The 24695-nt window shown below is 37.7% G+C and overlaps 1 protein-coding gene across 2 annotated transcripts in view; it reads right to left on the bottom strand.

The window, feature by feature from the left end:
• Positions 1-24329, bottom strand: part of GLCE (glucuronic acid epimerase) — a 94042-nt gene extending 69713 nt beyond the window's left edge. Inside the window, exon 1 of one of the 2 annotated variants that reach the window (XM_019725639.3) lies at positions 24134-24329. The gene's annotated coding sequence lies outside the window, so the exon portion shown is untranslated. Of the gene's footprint in view, positions 1-4562; positions 4675-24133 lie in introns of those variants that run through there. The other variant, XM_088797325.1, reaches the window with a different exon arrangement.
• Between the last annotated feature and the right edge of the window lie 366 nt (positions 24330-24695).

The raw sequence follows: 24695 nt of genomic DNA, 5'->3' as shown, positions 1-24695 counted from the left end.
GTGATTTGCCCACGATCACACAGAGCTGAAAAGCACTGAAGCCAGAATTAATTAGAACCTTCATCATAACCCAGCTGACTACTTTATCACAATGCTTCAGGCACCTTTGGAGACAGAAAGGAGACACACATCAAATCACTAAAGTCTCCATGTAAATAGTAGCTAAGTCAATTATCTGGAGGTGAAAGAGGTTAAAAATGACTGGTTATAAGGAGATAGATTCCAATTTGCGAACTATTCCAATCTTCTCACTACTCCAACATTCTTTCTTTTTAAAGAAAGGAATGCTTAATAATTGCTGTATTGCTTTATATGACAGAAAGCTCTGAACAAGGGCAATTAAACCAATAAAATATGACTGAGTATATTTTGACTCATTATGGAAGTATCACAACAACAAAAAGGAATGGATAGAGAAACGCTCCGAGCAGCAGGACACAACCAGAGCAGACACTGACGATCTGCTCCACAGTCCATTCCACGACTGAGGGGCAGCAACTGGAGAACTGCCTTCAGCTCAAAGGCGGGCCTATCCTCACTGCCAGAAATTGATTTAGAAATGAGGAATCACGCCAGGGACACATGAAAAGAGGTTTTCTGGTGGCTTCTGGTTAAGTGTATCCTTTCTGCTAAAGGAAGCCAGACTTTTTCTTCCTTGTGGAACATATGGTGCCATCCTGGCAACCATCACACGACTACTAGGAAAATCCTGCCTTGGTGTAAAGCCAGCATTATGGATAACAGAGTGGAACAGCGCAAAGACTCGGAATCCTTGGTGTCTTCATTAAAGTACTGACCAACAAGTGCTTCTGGACTTCCAGCTATGCTAAGAAATGTCCTTATTATGTAAGGCTGTTTGAATTGGGCTTTCTGATACTTACAGCTGGAAGAGGTCTAACTGAAACGGACTGTTGATAATACATCTATCTGATGGACTACAAAACATGCCTAAGAACCAAAACGAGCTCTTGGATTTTTAAACAGATTTAAAAACACTGCTATTCTATCAGTAGGTAATTTAGATGTAGTAACGTAAGATAGATGAAACAAATTATAGAACAAACTTTGGAAAAGAAATGGAACAACTCTATGCTTATTTTTAATAATTAACATCTTTCTTTGATTTGGAGATTCCTGAAAGCCTCGGAGGGAGGACAGGTGTCATCTACTCTGCACCGCGTGCCCGGAGCTACGACTGAAACGAGGACGTGGTTGGGAAGGTGGAACAAAACTCGTGATTAAGGGCTCAGGATCAGTCCGGGAAATATTAAACCAAGGCCCTGATGATTTTAGTCTTGGGGCTGACATTCTTCTTTACAAAATATTTCTAGATGCTGAAATACAGAGAATGCTTATAAATTCTAAGTGCTGCCAAAAGGGATAAGGCTACGAACACATCAAACAGGGATGACACCTAATTTCCAACCTGTAGTACAATTTACAGGCTCTCCGACAGGAGTTCCTCCTATGGCTGTATCTGTGGCGTTCCCTCTATTTGGGATGCTCTTTACCAGCTCAGCTGGTTGGGTCATCCTGGCTCTACCCACCTGGCTCTATCCCACACGCTTCTCCCTGACCACTGCTTCCCTGGAAGCTTCCTCACGTGCTATGTATTTTCTCTCTCACCTCCTCATATAACTGGGCCTGGAGGTGGGCTAGGTATCCTTTTCACTACTCTTTGTCCCTTCCAGATCATTCTTCCTCACTCTTCCCTAAAAACATCCAACGTGGAGTCTCTTGTCATCAGACTACAACCCCGCAGTTCCTTTCCTGACTGGGGTTATGTACCAAGCCCTCCGTGTTGTTTCTTGAAGATTTTAGCTGCTTGCGTATTGCACCCTCTCCAGCATTCCTCCTGTGACAATGCTTGGGCATCTCAGCATCCACAAACACAATACATCCCCCACTGCCTCCCAGCCTACACTGCATGTTAGAGAACCTACCATGTTAGAGAACCTACCCTGGATGGTAGAGCCCTACGTGCCAAGTCACCCCCTGCTTCTCTGACACACTGAGGGTAGTCATGTGAACCAAATGAGCTACATCCTTTCTCCCTACAATTTGGAAAGTGACACAGAGACACTAAGTTAAGGACAGTGATCTTGGATGTAAGAGCAAATATATTTAGAGTTGGAGTAGTGCCATGGCAAATCAAACCATGTACAACCCAAAGTTAGAGGGTAACAGATACTAACGAATATGCAGAGTGACCTAGATTGCAGGCATGCAGAAAGAAGCAAAGACAAAGCGCATATGGCCCCCAGAGAAAGGAAGGGAGTTGGGGTCACTCACTTTACTTGAGTGTCCTCCCATGAATCACAGCTATATTTTATTTTCAGTCCTTGGTTAGTGGTAAGATTGCTGATCTAACAACAGGGAAATGGCTTATGTACTGCAAGTTAAGACTATGGAATACTACACAAACATTGAAAAAAATCTTGTTTTCAAAAATGTTATATTACATGTAAAAATATTCATGAACGCTGGTAAAAGAACAGGATAAAAAAACTATACATGCATTATGACACCTTTATTTAAGTGCACAGATAAAAATCACACTCAGGAACAATAATAGAAAAAAACAAACCCAATAGTAAATAATGGTTGGTTTTGGAGGTAGAAAATATGGTTGATTTTTATTTTCTACAAACATCTTCAAATTAACTTCTAATAAAATTAACATTGCAAAAAACAACTGGAGTTATAGTAGGCAAAATGTAAATACTTTAATTCAATTAGACACAGATGTTGTGTAGTTATTTAAATACTATATAGTATTCACACAAATGCTTCTATATTTTAAAAACTAGTTTTGAAAAAAAAATCTCCTTTCCATTAAGTGATGAAATTCTTTTATTTGTGTTCCTGGAATCTTTTTTCTTTTTCTTTTCCTTTCTATTTCCTTTCTTTTTTCCAGTATGTTCTGGCTGTTGTCACTAATAAATTATTACATTCCTTTCACAAGAAAAGCATATACTCTAGCCCAACATTCTTAAGAGAATTTAATTCTTCCTAATACCTCAAAAACTTCATGGCATGAGTATATCTATGCATCTAGTGACTATTCAATGTAATAGACCTACTAATCAGTACTAAAAAGTGAGAACTATACAGGTATAAAATGTTTTGAAGCAGTCCTTTCATTACAGAGATAGAGATCGTTCATCTCAAGTGTTTATGAAAGGCAGGAGCAAAAGAACCAACACCAAGAAAAAGATTCAAAGCTTCTACAAGATCAATGTTATTAAGAGCTAAAGACAGATTTCCAAAGTAGAGCAGTCACAGTAACATTCCCTCATGAATCAAATCAATTTACTTTAGCTGCATAGATTTATTCAATTAAGAAATTTATGGCCTCTCAATAAAATAAAATACACTAGTCTCAAAATCAGTCTTTTAACAAGTTCCTCAAAAGGAACACTTTTATTTCATTCACATTTATTGCAAATACAACATCATACAGGTTGTAAAATTCAGTCTTACAGATCTCCATAATTCACAGGCAAAAATAATCTTGTGTATTTATAAAAAGAATTTCACTGAGGCTTTTTAAAATAAAAGATAAAACTATTAGATTTTAATCACTGTTAAAACATGTTGGATTTTTAAGATAGAATAATCTAGCAGACCCACTCCTTTGATCAGGACATTCATTACTGAACACTATTATGGAACTAGCTTATAGTTTATTAGAAAAACAGTGAGATAATTTGGGGAAAACTGGGTTCTAGTTATAGTTATGTGATCTTGCGCAACTCAGTCTCTCTTTAGGTATTGTTTTCCTCACTTGCAAAATAAAAAGTTTAGTCTATATCATTGGTGGTCTGTAAACTGTTCTATGGAAGTGCTTCACGTGTTTTGCAAATATAGTTGACCCTTGAACAACGCAGGGGTTGGGGATACCCACCCCCACACAGTTGAAAATCTGCATATAACTTTTGACTCCCCCAAAACTTAATTACAGTCGTCCCTTGTCTCTTGGTATCCGCAGGAGATTGGTTCCAGGACCCCTGCAAAATCCATAGATGCTCAAGCCCCATATATAAAATGGCATATGACAATGCAAACACTTGGCCATCTGCATCCGCAGATTCCCAACTGCACATCGAAAATACTGTTTTCCATCCATCGTTGATTGAATCCATGGATGAAAAACCTGGGGATACAGAAGGCTGACTGTATATGTATTGCCTCTTGTCTGAGCACTGCTCCAGGCCCATCTAACAAATCATAAAAGTAAGACCCGAAAGGCTCACACTGTTTTCAAGTAACTTGACTACAAGGAACTTAAAACATGTTAACATGAAAATATCCAGCACCAAAAAAGAAAAATTCATACTTTCTGGCATCCAAACATTACTGGGCATGAAATGAGATAGAAAAACATGACCCATCATTAGAAACACAATCAACCAATCAAAACGGACTCAGAAGAAGCGATGTCATCGAGAATGGCAGAGTAGAGAGCTCCAAGGATTCATCTCTCCACTAAGGCAACAAGTAAGGGGACAAAACTCTCAGAATCAACTTTTTTGAACTCTGGAAATTAATCAAAAACTTACCACAACCATAGGAGTGCTCAATGTAGAAAAAGTTGATAAAATTCAGTATGACAGCATTGTGGGGTTTTTGCTTAGTGGTCGCCCATCCCCCATTCTTCAGCTCAGAGGTGACCTTATGGATGAAAGCTCACATTACAGGCGTGGCTTGCCACAGATCGCAATATAAACCTTGCTCTCAAAGAAGTATAATTGTGGGTTTTGACCTGTCCTGAAGGACTGGCTCAGGGGCTTGCTTGTGAATTGCACCCCTTTGGAACACTCTCAGAGCTGGGGTGACCTTCCAAGGGGTCCTTGTGAAAAACATTTAAAGGCATGTACTATCACAGTCACCTGGAGTAAGGGGCATTAAGTATCAGACAGACCAAAAAGCTTTGGAAGGAAGAGGGCAGAAAAGGAGCTAAGAGCTTTGAAAAGCTCCCCTATGAATCTAGAAGGCCACACACATGTCCAAGGCTAGATACAAGTCAGAAAACAGCTAAGAAGATCCCTAAGCTTTCATCTCTTGCTGATTTTTAGCCTCCATGTAAGCAGGAATTGAGGACTAAGGCAGAATTGTAAATAGCCTCGCTGAGCACTGAAGGAGTAGCCCTACTCAGAATCAATACGCAAAGACCAGAAGAGTAGTTCTTGTTCGTTTAGATGTTGTTTTGGTTTTCTTTTTAGCTCCAGGTGTTTAGAAAAATCTGTCAAATCACTACCAAACCACTAAGCTCATGGAACAGAGATGTCAATGACCATACATGACAAAGAATAGTCTTTGCAAAAATAGTTTAGAAAAGTAACTAAAAAACTAAAACTCCATGACAAGCAGCAACAATCAATCTCAGGGTGGTGGGAAAATCTGTTCTCTAGAATTACCATATGATAATATGAAAATGTCCAGTTTTTAATAAAAAAAAATTATGAGGCACGCAAAGTAACAAAAAAGCATGGTCCACTGCCAGGAAAAAAAGAAACAAATAGAAATTATGCCTGAGGAAGACCAACATTAGATATATTAGACTAGTTCACTTTTAATCAACTGCCCTCAATATGCTCAAAGAGCTAAAGGAAATCATGGAAAGGAACTAAAGGAAACCATGAGAATGAGGTCTCCCCAAATAGAGTACCAGTAAATACAAGTAATAAAAAGAAAACAGTAGAAATTCTAGAGCTGAAAAGTACAATAACTGAAATGAAAAATTCACTGGAGGGGTTCAACAGAAGATTTGAGCAGAAAATAAAATATTGGCAAACTTGAGGATAGGTCAATTATGTCTTTTTGTTGTTGAGTTGTAAGAGTTGTTTAGATAGTCTGGATACTAGATCCTTACCAGACATATGACTTGCAAATATTTTCTCCCATTCTGTAGGTTTTCTTTTTACCCTATTGAAAGTATCTTTGGACAAATTTTGAAATTTTTGGTAAAGTCCAATTGATCTATTTTTTCTTTTGTGGCACAAGGTCATGTACCTATAACTATGAACCTAGTTTTCCCAAATCCCATCTCACCTTTTTTCTGATAAACTATAAGAAAGTTCCATAACAGTTTTCAGTAATGAATATCCTGATCAAAGGAGTGGGTATGCCAGATTATTCTATCTTAAAAATGCAACATGTTTCAACGGTGATTAAAATTTAACAGTTTTATCTTTTATTAAAACAAAACAAAACAAAACACACCTCACTCTCATCACTGCTATTCAAACATTGTACTGGAAGTTCTACCCAGAGCAATTAGGTAAGACAAAAGAAATAAAAGGCATCTAAACTGGAAAGAAAAAAGTAAAACTAGCTCTATCTGCTGATGCCATGATCCTATACATAGAAAATGCTATTGACTCCACCAGAAAAATTATTAGAATTAATAAAGAAATTCAGCAAAGCCACAGAATATAAGATCAACACACAAAAATCAGTTGTATTTCTACATATTAGCAATAAACAATCTGAAAATAAAATTAAGAAAACAATTTCATTTACATTAGCTTCAAAAAGAGTAAAATACTTAGGAATAAATTTAAACTAGGAAGTGCAAGACTTGTACACTGAAAGTGAGAAAAGATTGTTGAAAGAAATTCAAGATCTAAATAAATGGAAAGACATCACAGGTTCATGGGTGGGAAGACTTCAAATTGTTAAAATGATAATATTACTCAAAGCGATACACTGACTCAATGCAATCCCTATCAAAATCTCAACAACTGTTTTTGCAAGAATGAAAAAGGTGATCCTAAAATTCATATGGAATTGCAAGGGATTCCAAAATCCGAAACAATTTTGAAAAAAATAAAGTTGGAGGACTCACATTTCTCTATTTCAAAATGTACTAAAAGCTACAGTAACCGTGTAGTTAGTACTGGCATACAGACAGACATACAGGTCAACGGGAGAGAATTGAGAGTCCAGAAATAAACCCATTCATATAGGATGAACTGATTTTTGACAAGACCATCAATAGGGAAAGAACAGACTTTTCAACAAATGGTTCTGGGATAACTGGACAGCCACATGAAAAAGAGTAATTTGGGCCCATACATCACACCATATACAGAAATTAACTCAAAATGGAGCAAAGACCTACTATAACAGCTAAAAATCATAAAACTACAAGAAGAAAACATAGAGTGAAATCTGCATGACCTTGGATTTGGAATGGTTTCTTATATTATGACACCAAAAGCATGAGCCAGAAAAGAAAAAGATCAATTGAACTTTACCAAAATTAAATTTTGTGAATCAGAAGATACTATCAAGAAAGTAAAAAAGAAAACCTACAGAATGGGAGAAAATAATTTGCAAATCATGTCTGACAAGGACCTATTATCAAAATATATAAACAAGTCTTACAACTCAACAAAAAGACAAACAACCCTATTAAAAATTAGGCAAAAGATTTGGTATTTCTCTAAAAAAGATACACAAATGGCCAATAAGCTCACGAAAAGATGCTCTGCATCACTAGTCATTAGAGAAACAGAAATCAAAACCACAATGAAATGCCACTTCATATCTAGTAGTATGGCTAGAATTAAAAAAAAATAACATCAAGGATGTAGAGAAAATGGAACCATCATACATTGCTGGTGGGAATGTAAAATGTTATAGCCACCATGGAAACAGTATAGCAATTCCTCAAGAAGTAAATTATGTAATTTCCATGTTACACAACAATTTCATTCCCAGATAGATACATCCAACAATTAAAAAGACATTTAAACAAAAAATTTTACACTCATGTTCACAGTAGCAGTGTTCACTCTCGCCATAAAGTAGAAACAACCCAATGTTCATCAATGAATGAATGGATAAACAAAATGTGTTATACCCATACAAGAAGTATCACTCAGCCGTGAAAAGGAATGTAGTGACACATGCTACAACATGGATGAACCTTGAAAACAATATGCTAAGTGAAAGAAGCCAGACACAAGAGAGCACATATTGCATGATTCCATTATATGAAATACCCAGAATTGGCAAATCCACAGAGACAAAGTATATTAATGGTTGTCAGGGGCTGGAGGAAAAGGAGGAATGGGAAATGATTGTTTAAAGGGTACAAGGTTTCCTTTTGGGGTGATGAAATATTCTGCAATTAGTGGCAATCGTTATTCATGATTAATGTAGATTTGGACAACACTATCAACCAACTTGATCTGACTGATGTTTCTAAAACACTCTACCTAACAGCAGCAGAATACACATACTTCTCAAGAGTACAGAGAACACTTATGAAGAGAGACCATATTCTGGGCAATAAAACATGGCTAAATAAATTCAAAATTATTCAAGTTATACAAAATATATTCTCTGATCACAATGTAATTAAATTAGAAATCAATAACAGTAAGGTCTTAGGAAAATCTTCAAATATCTGGAAATTAAAGAACACATTTCTAAATAATGAGTTAAATAAGGGAGGAAGCAAATTAGAAGGCATTATTAACTGAATGAAAAGAAAAGTACAACATATCAGAATTTGAAGGAGTCTGCTAACGCAGTACTTAAGGAGAAATTTATAGCAATAAATGCTCATATTTGGAAAAAAACAAAGATTTCAAATCAATGCTCTGAATTTCCACCTTTTAGAAACTAGAGAAAGAAAGAGCAAATTAAACCCAAGGTAAGCAGAAGAAATAATAAAGATCAAAGCTGAAATCAACAAAACAGAAAATACAAATAGAGACAAATCAATGAACCCGAAAGCTGATTCTTTGTGAAGAGCAATAAAATTGATAAACCTCTAGCCAGACTGATCAAGAAAAAGAAAGAGACAAATAACCAATACTACAAATGAAAGAAGTGACATCACTACAGATTCTATAGATAATAAGAAAACATGATAATCAATTTCATGCCAATAAATTTGACAACTTAGATGAAATAGACAAGCATTTGCAAACCGCTTGTATGACAAAGGACTCCTATTTAAAGTATGTACAAAACTCTCCAAATTCAACAGTAAAAAATAATAAAAAATAAATTAAAAAATGAGCAGAAGACTTGAAGAGACATTTCATCAAAGAGGATACACAGATGGCAAATATATGTACGATGTGTGATCACAAAATAAGGTGAATGCTGCTGCCGAGTGCCATCCAACAGAAAGGCAGGGATCTTCAATACGGGAAGCGGAGCGCAGAACCTCAGTAACCGTGTGTGACAAGTTTCAACTTGTTCGGTACAGTCAGTCGGGTGTGAGCTTCGGTTAAGAGAAGGTGTGTTTTAAAGTGTGTCGGCCTGAGAAATTGGCAAACGGTTTCATCCTCCATCATGAAAACACTCCGCATCACACATTGCTTCTGGTACAATTTCTGTCAAATAAAAACATTACGGTGTGTCCTCATCCACCTTATTCACCTGATCTGGCACCGTGCGACTTCTGGCTCTTCCCCAAAGTCAAAATGACCATAAAAGGTAAATGTTTTGAATAGATTCAGGACATCGAGGCAGCCACGACAGCGCAACTAAAGACACTCACGAAAGAGGACTTCCAGAACTGCTTCAGAAAGTGGCAAGAATGATGGGACAAGTGTGTTCAAAGCGAGGGGGAGTATTTTGAGGGGGATTAATGAGAATGTGTCTTTTACTGTAATAATTTTTTATTTGAACATTCATTGTATTTTTTGATCACACCTCGTACATCATTGGTCATCAGAAAAATGCAAATTAAAACCATGATGAGATATCACTACATACCTATTAGAACACCTAAAATGAAAAATAGTGACAACACTAAATGCTAAAGAACACAGCGAAATTAGACCTCTCTTACAATGCTGATGGGAATGTAAAATGGTACACCATTTTGGAAAATGGTTTGGCAGTTTCTTACACTTTACACTTTCTTAAATACACTTAACCAAATTACCCAGCAATTCACACTCCTAGACAATTACCTCAGAGAAATGAAAACTCACATCCACACAAAAACTTGTACACAAATGTTGATAGCAGCTGTATTTATAATAGCTAAAAATTGGAAACCGCCCAAATGTCCATCAATAAAAATGAACTGTTGATACATGCAACATGGAATAATGCTGAGTAAGAAAAGCCAATCTCAAAGGTTACATACTGCGTAATTGACGGAGAACAGCTTAGTGATTGCTAGAGGTTAGGGCGATGGATGTGACTATAACGGGATCTACAAGGATGTGACTTTTTGGTGATAGAGCAGTTCTGTATCTCAACTGTGATGGTGATTACACAAATCTACACATGATAAAACTGCAAAGAATTACACACACACACACACGAGGACATGTATAACTGCTGACATCTGAATAAGATCTGTAGATTGTCCCAATGTTGATTTTCTGGTCTTGATATTGTACTACAGTTGTGTAAGATGTTACCATTGGGGGGAATTGGATGAAGGGTACATGGAGCCTCTCTGTACTAATTTTGGAACTACCTGTGAATCTATAACTACTTCAAAATAAAAAAAATATTTTTACAATACACTCTTGACAAAAAAGAAAAATTCTAGCAGTATAAAAATGTACACAACCAAAGCAAACCAAAGTCTTATTGAGACCTCAGACTTCTAATATCCTAGCTCCTATCCAGAAGCAACTACTGCTCCCTCTTGTGTATCTTTCCAGAAAAGTCTATGCACATAGAAGCATGAATGTGTTTATTAATGTGTGCATATGTATGTGTATTTACACCCACAAATATAACAATTTACCTTTTTAATGTCAACCTACCATAAACATCGTCCTGCAACTTATTTTTTCACACAATTATGTCTTAGAGATGAGCTCATGCAAAAGTCCTCCTTTTTCTTTCATATTGTGTCTATGTGACATCCCACTGTGTGGTTGTATCATCATTTATTTAACCAGACCCACATTACGACTAATTTGGGCTTTGGGCAATGTAATTAATACCATTTATAATTAACAAAGATAAAGTCTTTGAAATTACTGAGTCAAAAAGTATGAACATTCATCATTTGAATAAGTAAAGCCAACTTGTTCTCAAAAAAACTGCACAAATTTACATTCCTGCCTCTGGTGCATGAGAGGAAGTGACTCTACATACCCTTACCATTATTGTGTATTACTGAACTTTTTCATTGTTGTCAATATGACTAGTGAAAAATGCTCTGCCATTGTTTAAATTTGCATTTTATTATTATTATTATTATTATTATTTTATTACTAACAGTTGATACTATATGAAACCACAAGGTGGTGAGAATAAGTGATGTACCTAAGAGAAAGTTTTGCTATGGGGAATTATAACCAATGAAGAAAGAAAAAAGGTTGGAGTGGGTCAATTCCTTAGAGGATGGCCTGATTAAACTCTACTCAGCATATGCTTTAACGCCTCAACGACAGAGTGCTCACTCTATTTTCATTTCAGTTGTTAAAAACATTATTATGTACCAATATTTGCCTTCCTTTTTCATTCATTGTTTCTATTTCTATCCTATGGGGACGCAAAAGATGTTTTAATCCCTCTTCCATATGTCATTCCTTCGTGTGTTCACAGAACCACAGATCTGAGATAGGAAGAATTTTAAAGATCATTCAAGTACCCAATTTTAAAAGCACTATCATATACCCCACTAAAGTGTTCTTTTTTTTCCAGGCTGAAAAATCTTAAATATTTCAATTATTTTGCAAGTAACTGTTTCAAGACACTGCTTCATACCGATTATTCTCCTCTGAATACACTGTTTATCAATGCCCTCCTTAAAATGTGACAAATAGAACTGAGAACACTAAGCTAAATGCAGATACAAAAAAATAATCAATTATGTTCTGGACAACATGCTTTAAAATAACATTTTTAGTGGGTGTTGACCTTTGGGCAGTTATATTATAATAAACCACTAACTCTCCCAACTTCAGGCAATAAGACATATCCTGGAACACACCTGCTTAAAAAAAAAAAACTAAAGAAAAACCTACCGACTGCTGTTAGCCCTCCAAGTCTCCAACTCTGTTATTTGTGCATATTTTTTAAAAATATTCAATTATAGGGTTTTGTTTGTTCTTATCAAATACATACACATCAAATATAAAATTATTGTAACAAACATTTTTGTTCTAGTCTTTTGTTCTAATTATTAAAAAATAAAGGGGCAGGCAGGGGGAGGGGAGGGTCATGATTCTGACACAGAACAGACTAGCACTCCCCCTCACAATTTTGACATTAACCGATAAATACCTTAAACAGGACGTGGGGGAAGACAGTACCTTGAGGCACACCACTAAGAATAAACTGCAGTCTATTTTTAACATCAGCTCATTAATCAATTACAAAACCACCTACCTGTGTAATGATTCAGACTACATTTTATGGTCTATAAAGACATCATAAAAGGCTGTCAAAATATAACTGTAGAACCTTGGGGTCCCTTTCCTTATTTGTAAAACAGGATTAAATGAGGCAATCTATGTAAAGCACTTAACCCAATGTCTAGCACAAAATTAAAAACCTAATAAATGTAGCTATACTTCTAGGTAGACTATGGCCAGAATATCTCCTAATGTACCTACCAGTTGACTTCCCCTAGAAGGAGAGTGAGGTTAGTGCGGCAGGAATTGTTCTCCGTGAACCCATGCTGGCTCCTAGTGATCACTGGTTTAAGTACCAACCGAACGTGTGCTCAATAACCTAAGCATTTGTTCAGGAATGACACCAAGGTCATCAGTTGATTATTGTTACCTGCAACCTTGACCTGCTTTCCAACATTGTACATACTTCAGCAGCGGAAACACTCTTTTACACATTGTAAGTGTTCAAAAACAAGATTTGCTGTCTTCTCCTTTTGAAAATTAGGATGAATTTCTTAAGTGTTCATAAATGTACCATGGTTATACAAGATGTTAACATTAGGGGAAGCTGAGTGAAAGGTACATGGGAGCTCTCTGTATTATCTTAGCAATTCTCCTATAAAGATGTATCTATTTCAAAAGTAAGCATTTTTAAAAAATCCAGATTATCTTTTCCCACCTCTGATAATTTTTTTCTTAAAACTCCTCAAATATTACCACCACTATTAAGTGCTAATTCTTTAGCGGTCTTTTCAGCCCTATAATTAATCTGGAATAGGAGACATGAATCCCATCAAATAGGAACCCTTATAACACCCCTACTTATTATCCTGGGCAACAGAGAGGCAGTATTCAGTAAACAACAGTCATCCCAAATTTTTATTTTTGGAAACAAAGGCCTTAACAAAATCTGTCCCAAAGGCAAATATCTTTTCCCTAAAGCGTTAAAGCTGTAGAATCCAGTGAAGACCTCTGACACTTATTGCTCAAACTACTTATTTAGTAGCGGCAGTCAAGTCAAGCTCATAAAGGTCTTTGATGTATGAGACAAATTACTACTATACTATTAGCATGAAAATTTTTAAAAACTAAGTTTATATCATGGCATTTTTTTTTTTAAACAACACGAATTTATTAAGGTGCAGGTCTGTAGGTCAGAAGTCCAACATGGCACCCAATGGGCTAAGATCAAGGTATCGACAGGGCCCAGGGGAGAATAATTCCTGGTCTTTTCCAGCTTCTAGAGGCTGCTCACATTCCTTTGCTTGTGGCCCCTTCTTCCGTCTTCAAAGGCAGCAACATAAAGTTTCTCCCACTCATTTTCCATCATCGTAGCTCTGCTGACTCCCCTTTTCTGTCTCCCTCTTCCCCGTTTAAGGACCCCTGATATCACATGGGGCCCACCTTGATAATTCAGGATAATCTCCCTATTTTAAAGTCAGTTGAGCTATTGGCAACTATAATTTTATTAGCAACCTTAATTCTTCTTTGTCACATAACAAAACATATTCACAGGTCCCAGAGACCAGGCCACTGACATCTGTAGGCGGACCACTGGCTGATTGGTTTTTGAATTAGGTAAAAAGAGCTTGGGAAAATGATGAATTTTATTTGCAATTATTCAAGCTTAAACTTTTACTGTGAAGCAGCAAAATCATGAAAATTCTGCTAAAACTATAGCCATCAGGCAAAGAAATCCCAAAATACCTAAGAATAAAGTATCTTTCCCCTAAATGTTCTCTTAAATACCTCCAAATAGCTTTTGTACTGTAAAGAATTTCTTTCAGGTATCAAATGACTAATTTTCAAAAACTTGGCTTTCTTTTTTGGAATAGTACTATAGAATCGGCACTATAAACAGAAGTGCTATTGTCAAAGAATCGATCCAATAATAAAAAGAGCTAAGGCCACTTGTCTTATAGAAAATTACTGCCGAATACGGCCAGACCCTGCTTTTCTTCCTTCTGGGCCAGTAGCCAGATACTAATCATTTTTAGACCCTTTCTAATTTTTACTACACAATTTAGTATACACAATACCCCATCTGAACTAGACTGTATTTTAATGAATGCGCTCCATAATTCGTCTAATGTTTTGACATATACATACACACAAACGATCTACAATACCTCTGGAAATGTACAAAAGAATAACAGTGATTGCCTCTGGGGCAACTTTGACTTTTTTGGATCTTTGACTTTTGTATGTTTTTGTAATAACTATTCAAAAAATTAATTTATCGATTAAAAGGAAAACTACAATAATAAACATTAATTCTAGTTAAAATATTTCACCTTGAAAATCATGAGGCATTATCTTTCAATAATCTTAAAAAATGTTTTAAAAACAATTCACAATGCTCAACTTCACTTACAATCAAGGAAATACAAATTATAGTGAGATCATTTTTGCTTACCAAATTGGAAAAGCTTTTTAAAACTAATATTGAATATTGGCATATAAATTGGCATAACCTTTCTAGAAAGCAATGTGTCAATATCTATAATTTTTTTAAGTTCTTTCCTTTTGACTGAACATTTTTATTCCTATCCTAGGAAAATAATCAAGTATGGAGGAAGATTTATGCACAAAGATTTTCATCAACATTATCAGCCAAGGAATAAAATGTTCAATAATTGGGAATGGTTAAATCATTATACATCCACTTAATACAACATTATGCTGCTAGTAAAAATTAAGTTTGAAACCAATTTTAACAAAGTAGGAAAATCTTCATTATTTAGTGCTTGCTGGGGGGATAAACAGTATACAAATGAATAAATATATTCATGGGAGGACATACACTACAATGTTAGTGATGCTTATATTTGGGTTGAAGCATTAGATTTCTGTCTTTTGTGTTTCTCCAAGATTTTTAAAATGAGTTCCTAGAACTTATAAAATTAGGGGAAAATATTTTATTTTATATAGATACATACATATACATAATAAAATATACATACATATATAACCCCCACCATACACAAACATTTGTTCTTAAGTTTATAATGTTGCAAAACTGATGTGGTATTTAAATAGCTGAAATAAATTAAGTTTAAACCTTCTAATTAATAACATTTATAGAAGCCAATGACAAACTAGTGCATATACTATGTATCATTAGGATCATTCCTACCATATAATAAGCACTACCACCTAGCTTATTTTTAAATCAGTGCAATAAAAAAGAAAATCTTTTTCTATAGGAAGACTATCATATGGTAAATATGGACAAAATTTAAACTCCATCAAACAGGATTAATAACGTAATTATGAATTAAATTATAATACTTATTAGGATAAATAATATCCCTGGAAGGAACTGATTAAACATATAACATCTAAATTAATAAATATAACCAACCTTTTCCTTTAGATGGACTGAGTCTGCTAGTGGGAGAAACAATACTTATTAATGAACGGACAAATTATCATTTCTCAGACATGAACTAATCTGTAGTTTCAAATGTAGATGGAGTTTACCCCAAAAATTATTTCCACCACTAATTGCCCACTTAGAAATCACAAATCTCACGAAGTCACTATTATTCTTAGCACCCTTTACTGGGTTACCACTGCTTCAAATCCAAATTCCTTACATGGACTATAAGATCCTTCATGATACGGTCCTGCTTTACTCCCTATTCCTTCCTTCTCATTTGCTTCCTATGCTCTAGCCCGGTGGTTTGCAAAACGTGATCTTTGAATCAGCAACATCTCCATAACCTGTGAACATGTTAGAACTCCAAATGCATGAGCCCTGCTCCTACCAGGAGATTCATAAGCACATAGTTTGAAATCCATGGCTCTAGCCCTCCTGAATTGCTGCAATTCCCAAATCTGCCCTGCTCTCTCCCTGCAAATTCAGCTCCCTACCTATGGTGCTTTTACCCTCCCCATTCCCTACGGGGTTTCCCACCCACCTTGCTTCCTACTCATCTTTCAAGTCTTAGCTTAGAAGTCACTTCAAAAGGGAACTGAAAACTTTTCTGAATGAGAAAAATATTCTCAAGATTATCTTTTATTAATATTATCGTAGGAGCTCTCATTTGCATTCTTCACTAAAGCCACTTCTACAATGCCTTAAGGTCATCAAAGAAAGTCTTTTTTTGACATATCCCCAAATATAAGTTAGTAACACATGAAAGGAACCAAACACAGATTCAGTTTTTCTACCCATTGATTTCGAATTGTATAGACTAGTAGGAAGTATATGATGTACGGTAAAACCAAACTGTTGGAAAGAAATTACTTTTACTGTTGAAAAAATATAGGAAAATAGCCAACCAGGTCTGAAATTCATATCTTGAAATTAATTAATTTGAATTTTCTCTTTTCTGCATATAATTCTCCCATCTTCTGGAGGAGGGAGAGCAAGTAACAAAGAATATGGTCTTTACAAAAAAGGCAAAGCAAGAGGAAAGAGAAATGTATAGGGACTGGATAAAGTACTACGTGTTTTATGTCAGATATAAGAAAAAAAGCGTGAACCAGAAACTGTTCTCCAATATTGTTAGTAAATTTGAGATACTCTCATAGCCCATGATTAGTTAGCAATTTATCTTTAGTCATTTAATGATCATCTAGCATGTACTAGGAATCACGTGGGATTAAGAATTATTGGGGCAACCTGGTCGGGACCCCCTCTTGTTCCCAGAGCTGTGACTCTTTACTTTTAATAAACTATCCTCTTTTACAAAAAAAAAAAAAAAAAAAAGGAAGAATTATCTATCTATCTATCTATCTATCTATCTATCTATCTATCTATCTAGCGAGATGCGAGGTCAATTCCTAGATAGTTTGCCAAAAAATGACTCCTTATGCCCACCAAAAGACAAGTACAAAATTGTTCATAGTAGCTTGTTCCTAAGAGCTAAAACCTGGAAATGGCCCAAATGTCTATCAACAGTAGAACAGAAAAATATATACTCATAAAATGGAATACTACACGATGATGAAAAAGAATGAACTACTGCTACCTCTAAAACCATGGATGAATCTCACAGACCTTATGTTGAACAAAGGAAAACAGATATTAAAAAAATTATTTGATTTCATTTATATGAAGTTCAGGAATAAGCAAAACTAATCTATTGTGATGGAGGTCAGAACAGGGGGAAGTAATGACTAGGAGAGAGCGTGACAAAGGCTCCTAAGGTCCTAAAAATGTTCTGTATCTTGATCTGGTTGGTGATTACATGTTTACATATATAGAATTCATGGACTTGTTTATGATTTCTGTACTTTACTGGGAAGGAGGGAAGGAGGGAGGGGGGAAGAAAAGGAAAAAAGGAAACAAAAGGGAGAAGATTAGATCAAATGATCTTCACATTCCTGCTGTAAAGCTCAATTTCTTATTCATTCAATAAAAATTTGAGCACCTACTTTGTAACAGGTACTGCTCTGGGTGCTGGGAATACAGCATTGAACAAAATGGGTAGAAATCCCTGCCCTCATAGATCTGAAATTATTCTAGGGGTAGAAAGACAATAAAAATATAGAGTGTCTTGGATAGCAACACACACACACACAAAGAAACAAAGCAGGGAAGAGGAATAGGAAGAGGATGTGTGAAAGGGATGTTGTAGTTTTAAACAAGGTAGTCAGTAAAGTCCTCACAGAAGGAGGGATATTAAGACCCAAAGGAAGTAAAGAGGGAGACATATGGATATCTGGAAGAACATGGTATCATTTTAAGCCTTCTGAAATAGCATGGACCACTGGCTGAAGGGAAGTCTGCCACGGTAAGATTTTTAAAAAAAAAATAGTGAGACGTTCTTTTCTCCAGTCTTTTCCTCTGTTTACAGCACTCCCAACTCTTCATTTAAAGACTAAGACAAACCTTTTCTACATAGAAACTTCTATAACCAGTAGCCCAGTCCACACTTCTCTAATCTTCACAGCTCCTAGGGCTATACCACTCATGGCATCTTTATATACGACTATGTAATTAAATATACACTGCCTCCCACTCCCAGACAAACCAAGCCTCCTCAGGGCAGTGACCAGATTTTATGCTTTTTTGTATCCCTAGTAGTCGGCCTATGGTTGGCACTTAAATGGTTACTGGTGAGGCTGGTGCTAATAACAACTTCATCAGTCTTAAAAAATTAGTAAACTGTGGATAGATTTTTAAAAATAAAAAGAGGAAGGAAAGAAACTATGTCTAGGGAACTAGCTGAGTAAAGGCAATGAGGCATCTCCATGTGTGATCCAAAGGCAGGGTTTTCTCTGAGCTACGTCCTTAAGATTCTGAGATCCTGGACATCACGTTTCCTAAAAGCCACGTCCTTAAGATTCTGAGATCCTGGACATCACTTATCCTAAAAGCCACGCTAGGCACATTTTCTTTTCTTTTTCTTTTTTTTTGCAGGGGGGTGGGGGGATCAGGCATCTGGTATGCCTTTAAAATCATGGTTTTATAACACCAATGTTCACAACTAGCTTAACCAAGAAACTCTTAACCAATTAGCTGTGTGATCTTGAGCAAGTCATTCAACTTCTCAGTATGTCAGGTCCCTCATGTGTACGCTAAGTGAGGGAATTAAACTGAATGGTCTCTAAAGTCCAATTAATCTCAAATTCTCTACTTCATCTTTTTTGAAAAAAATGAATGGATAGACCTTACAACCTACTTTTTCAATTTATAAAATGAGTAAAGTATCAATAATTTAAAACAAGCAGTCACATTCAGAAAGCAGCACAGCATTTTGAAAAATCATAGAATTGGGAGTAAGACAGACTTGGATCTAGTCATAGCCTGCTTCTTAGTAGATAATGACCCTGAGTAAATTATTAAGTGCTCAGGATTTGTTTTGAAAATTAAAGGCAATGTATGCAAAGCAATTATTAAGCCTACACATGGGCAAGTCATTTCCCGTATAGAAAGCAGCCATGGTAAAGTATCTACCAAATCACTGATGCCCAAGATCTGAAATACCCAAACTAATTCATAACTCTTAGCAATTTTAGATATAGGGATCAGTGGTTGCCTCAAAATTTTGCAAGACTTTTCTGCAACTTTAACAGAGTAACCCTTAACTCCTAAAGTTTGGGAGTCTCGTGTCTTAAATATGAGAATAAGAACTAATGGCCGTTTGAGGTCATTGAGGCTAGAAAATAATTTAGAAAGACCAAAATTTTAGAAAAATTGGACAAGACTGTAATTTGGGCTTAACTCATCTCAGATATTATAAAGACACTGCTCGTAGTAGCATTGAGAGTTCAAACATGTAATGAGAGCCAACAGTGTAAAATAAGTGATAGAGATTCAAAAAGTAGTAAGACAAATATAAACCTGCCTTTGACCCCACAAGGAGACAAACATAAATAATTACAGCATACTCAGGAACAAGACATAGACCATGAACAACCCAATGGGGTGGGAAGAGGGGGGAGCCGAGGACAGAAGACTTAAAAGAGCTAATAGGGGCCAGCCGGGTGGCTCAGGAGGTTAGAGCTCCATGCTCCTAACTCCGAAGGCTGCCGGTTCGATTCCCACATGGGCCAGTGGGCTCTCAACCACAAGGTTGCTGGTTCAACTCCTCGAGTCCCGCAAGGGATGGTGGGCTCTGCCCCCTGCAACTAAGATTGAACACAGCACCTTGAGCTGAGCTGCCTCCCAAATGGCTCAGTTGGTTGGAGTGTGTCCTCTCAACCACAAGGTTGCCAGTTTGATTCCTCGAGTCCCACAAGGGATGGTGGGCTGTGCCCCCTGCAACTAGCAACAGCAACTGGACATGGAGCTGAGCTGCGCCCTCCACAACTAAGATTGAAAGGACAACAACTTGACTTGGAAAAAAGGCCTGAAAGTACACACTGTTCCCCAATAAAGTCCTGTTCCCCTTCCCCAATGAAATCTTAAAAAAAAATATATATATATATACACACACATATACATATATATATTAAATTTAAAAAAAAAAAAAGAGCTAATAGTACTTAAGTTGTATCTTGGAAAATGAGTAGCCTTTGTCAGCAAGACAGAAGGAAAAGCATCCTAAGCAGAAGGGGGGAATATATGAAAAGGCTCCAAATCAGGAAACAGTATGTCTCTTTCAGTGAACGCTTGAGGTTAATGGTGGAAGAAAGGCAAGAGATAAGCCAGAAGATGAAGGGCCTTGTAACGATAAATAGTTTAGACTAAATGCTATAGGTAAGAAAGCAGCATGGGTTTTAAGAAAGAAGCATTCACCTTGGCAGTAGTATAAAGGATGGATTAAAGGGGCTCAACCACTGGAAAGCTCATTCTACAACCAGCGCTAACTAAGGACATTACATTGTCATATAGATATTCTACTACAGAACCAGGGATCAGAAATAAAAATAACAATGTTTTAACAGATAAAGCTAAATTATCAAAAGGAAATCATTTATCGTCACGAATGTATATTCTGGAATTAAGAACTTCCTATACATCTTTAAAAGGAAGAGGCTTCTAAAATTAGTTATGATATAGAAAAATTATATGGAACTAGCTGTATCCTGAGAACTAGCGACTCTTATGACATCTATCTCTTTTTGTACATGTAATACTGTAGATCTGCAACTTAAAAATGAATGCAATAGAATCCTTGGAATTGGGAGTTCATATTGATTATTGACAGGGACCTCTTTTGCCTTAATTTTATGTATACAGAAACAGGCCCTGAGAGACTAAGGAATTACCTAAGGTCATATATGGTTAGTTGCACAGTGAAGACCGGAATTTATATCTTACAAGTTTCTTTCTAGAAACTGCTTTAGTATATCATAATTATGATTCTAGAATTTTGAATGATAATCTAAAAGACACTGTGATATTGTCATTTTCAGAAGTGTAATAATAACTATAAAACTATTTTTATGTTTCATATGCCTCACAAGAAAAGCATACCTATCAGATGTGCACGTATTTGACAAAAAGAAATCTTTTTGTGACGTCTGTGACACAATAAGAACACCTCCTCCTCTGTCATAAAAACACACCCTATTTTTCTGTAGGGAGTCTAAAAATTTACTTTCTCAAACTCAGGAAACAATTAAATTTGAAAGAAGCAAGGCTTCAGATTAATTTATCTTTATATAATTAAATCTCTAACATCTTTCACATGTTTTAACATTTTACTTAGGTCTCAGTCTTTTTCTTATTTTGTTGTGCTCCCTCCCACTCCTATAATTTTTAGATCCTTGAAATATATTTTTTCCTTCACTAGTAACACAAGTAGAAGCGGCAACACTGACAAAAAGCCTGATAAATTTCACAGCCACCGAGATGTTTTAATTTTTAGATTTCTCTAAATTTACACTTAAGTAATGTCTGCTCGTTGTAATAGATTCCAATAATATAAAAGCATAAAGTTAATAGCTGTCTTCCATGCCTCCGCAATTGTCTCCTGAAGAATCCCCCAGCACTGATAAGTTTGACGTGTGTTCTTACAGACTTTTTTATGCTTATATAACAAAAGGTGCTAATCTTCAAAGAGTAAATATACATTTAACATTCAAATTCTACTGATAATTTAGTCTTTAATAATTCAGAAGGTAGATCATTATCTTTCTTGGTTTCTGGTTATCACAAGAGACATCAATTACATTATCATTCAGGGGTTATAAACAAAAAGTGAGCTAAACTCCAAGTATGGTGTTTATTTCTTCTTTATCAGCATCTCAATTATTTTATGTATTTATTTATTTATTGTCTTTTTCTTTTTCCATGTAGGTTACATGAGAGCTGGAATGTACCTGCAGTGCTTGACACTTCGCAGATAATCCAGTACTTGTTGACTGATCTGTATGTTTATTTAGAAATTAGAAAAGCTGCTTTAAAAGAAAAAGTTATTGAAATCTGCTTAATTTATCATTTGTCATTCTGTTTGTTTGTTTTTGGCTGTAGTTCCAAACAAATATCTGCTCAACTGATCAGTTTTGATAGCTATTAAATCAGGTACTTTGGGTTGAATTATAACAACAACAACAAAAAAATTTTAAGCTCTCCAAAGAGTTAACTAATACTATGTAGGATTCCGTTGCTTTTTTAAATGATTGCAAGATTCAAGGATTAAGTTCATTATCCCTAATCTTTCTGTTTTAAGATAAAAAGAAATAGACTAAAGCAGGCAAAATTCTTTGCTTTGGCACATTCAAATTTGTCTGTTTACTTAAAATTACAGAATTACTACGAGTACAGGCTCCACTGCCTGCCACATCAGACTTCATTTACAGGCCTCTATGATAGGTAGTTATCTAACCAGAAGAACCATCAGGCAAACGCACACTTTTGATTTACAGATTTCTTTTGAAAGCACATTCACATATGTACAGGTCATCTTATTTGAATTCCACGTAAGTCTGGGCTAGTTACCAAGAACTCTGCATAATTTCAATACTAACTGTACCTTTACAATAAAACTGTTAAGCAAGATTCTCTAAAAGAGCTGTTAGTCATCCTTACAGGTCTCAAATGACACTGTTGCCGAGTCCTAGCTTCAGGACTTCAAATTCCAGTATGTTACTTGGAGGCTAAACTTGAAGTTATCCCTCTCCACAAATACCTTTCAAAGGACAGAGAGAAGTCAGAACATACTCCCCAGCATCATTTGACTCTGCCTAACATTCAGGAAGGCTTTAGAAAGATCTAATAATGCAGTACCAGCAAAGCAGACTACCGAGGGGAGGGAAGTCAAAACCACACAGTCTTTCCCATCCTCAGCGGCTCCCACGATCAACCTGAGGACGCTCGCCTCCTGAAGAACCTACAGTCTACATACCCATGGAAGGTGCTGCCACTCTTGCTCCCAGAGCAGCGAGACCAGCACGCCCCCACGGGAATCCTGGGGCGGAGAAAAGAAAACTGCAGAACCAACCCACTATTTCTCCAACGAGGCAACAACACCGATCAACCTTCCAACTAAGTACTGAGTACAACTCATCTAGAGGGAAAGAGACCTGTTCCAAGATGCTGACCAGCCACAGACTGTCTACTGGGCCACCAAAGCCCCCTCCCGCTCGGAACGACCCAGCGCCTGCTGAGCCGCGCCCTCCATTCAAGATCACCCGGGGACCCGCTAACTCGCCCTGGCGCCCCCGAAAAGATTGGGGACCATACCAAGTTACCGCCCCCCTCTGGGCAAAGCAAAAAGCCCAGTAAAGACACTGGTCTCGGCGGTACACCCTTCCGCCCCCAGCAGCCCACCAAGGCGGCCCGGCCCCTGTAGGACGCCTACACATCGCCCTCTAGCCCGGAGACCCTGACACACAGACCCTTCTCCCCGGAACCCTAATATACTGCTTCTTCACCCCAGGAATGCGAAACAGACGCCCACTCCCGCTCAAAAGATCTCCCCAGACCCCAACGATCTGCCCCTTCAGAGACCTAGGATCTTGCTAAACTGAATCTTCTGCCCCTAGAGTATAGTACCCCGATAAAGGGACCCCTTGTCCCGGAACCCCGCCACACCACCTCAAGGAACCTCAGGACTCTGATAAATCTCCCTCGATCCTGAAGACCCGGCACTCACTACGCCACCACCCACCCCCACCCCAAGCCAGAAGAGCCCCAGTAAACCGCTCCCTCACCCCAAGGAGACCAAGAACCCACTACACCGCCCTTGGGCGATTGCACCCGATCCCACCACACCGCCTCCTCGCTCCCCGCACTCCTGAACCCGGCCAAGCCTGGAGCCCACCAGGCAGCGCCGCGCTGCCCGGGGAGCCGCCCCCGGAGCCGCCCCCGTCGGGAGCCCGCCTGCCCCGGCTGCTCACGGTCCCCGTTCCCCGATCGCTCCTCGGCGGAGACGCGCTCCGGGCTTCCTTACCTGGACAGCGTCTGAGGGTGAGCTGACTGGGGAGCCCTGAGGAAGAGAAGGAGGCGGCAGATAAGGGGCGGGCCAGGCCTGCGGCTGCCGCAGCTCCAATCTCTCCGCGAGGAAGCGCTTGTGTGAGGAGAGCCCTCCCGCTCCGCGAGCAGCCGGGAGACTCAGCCACAGCCGTGCCCACCGCTCTTCCCGCGAGATCCCAGCCACGGCGAGGGGCGGGGCCACGGCGAGGGGCGGTAGCGGCGGCTCGAGTGACAGCCCCGAGAGCCTGTTGGAGGCGGCGCAGGAGGCGGGACTCCCATCCAATTACGACCAATTGTAAAATAGGAAAGGTGATTCGCGCCCCCCCCCCCCACACACACACCGCTTTTTCCCTCCCCTGCCCCTCATCAATAAACAGGGGACAAAGGTAGGTAGCAGTGACCTTCCGTAGCGAGAGGCCGTGGACTTTCGCAGCAAAGTAGTTTGGATAGCGAGGTTTGGCTTGTGTCTGGACCTGCCCAGTCTCCGTAGATATACCTGGTTTAGGGAAGAAGCCGGTCTTCACACCTGTGTAGGCAGA

Source organism: Rhinolophus sinicus, chromosome 3 (genome assembly GCF_057876585.1).
Source record: "Rhinolophus sinicus isolate RSI-liver-muscle chromosome 3, RSI-T2T, whole genome shotgun sequence".
Taxonomy (NCBI): domain Eukaryota; kingdom Metazoa; phylum Chordata; class Mammalia; order Chiroptera; family Rhinolophidae; genus Rhinolophus; species Rhinolophus sinicus.
Note: the sequence above shows the minus strand (reverse complement) of the source record. Positions and strands in the feature narration are given on the sequence as shown.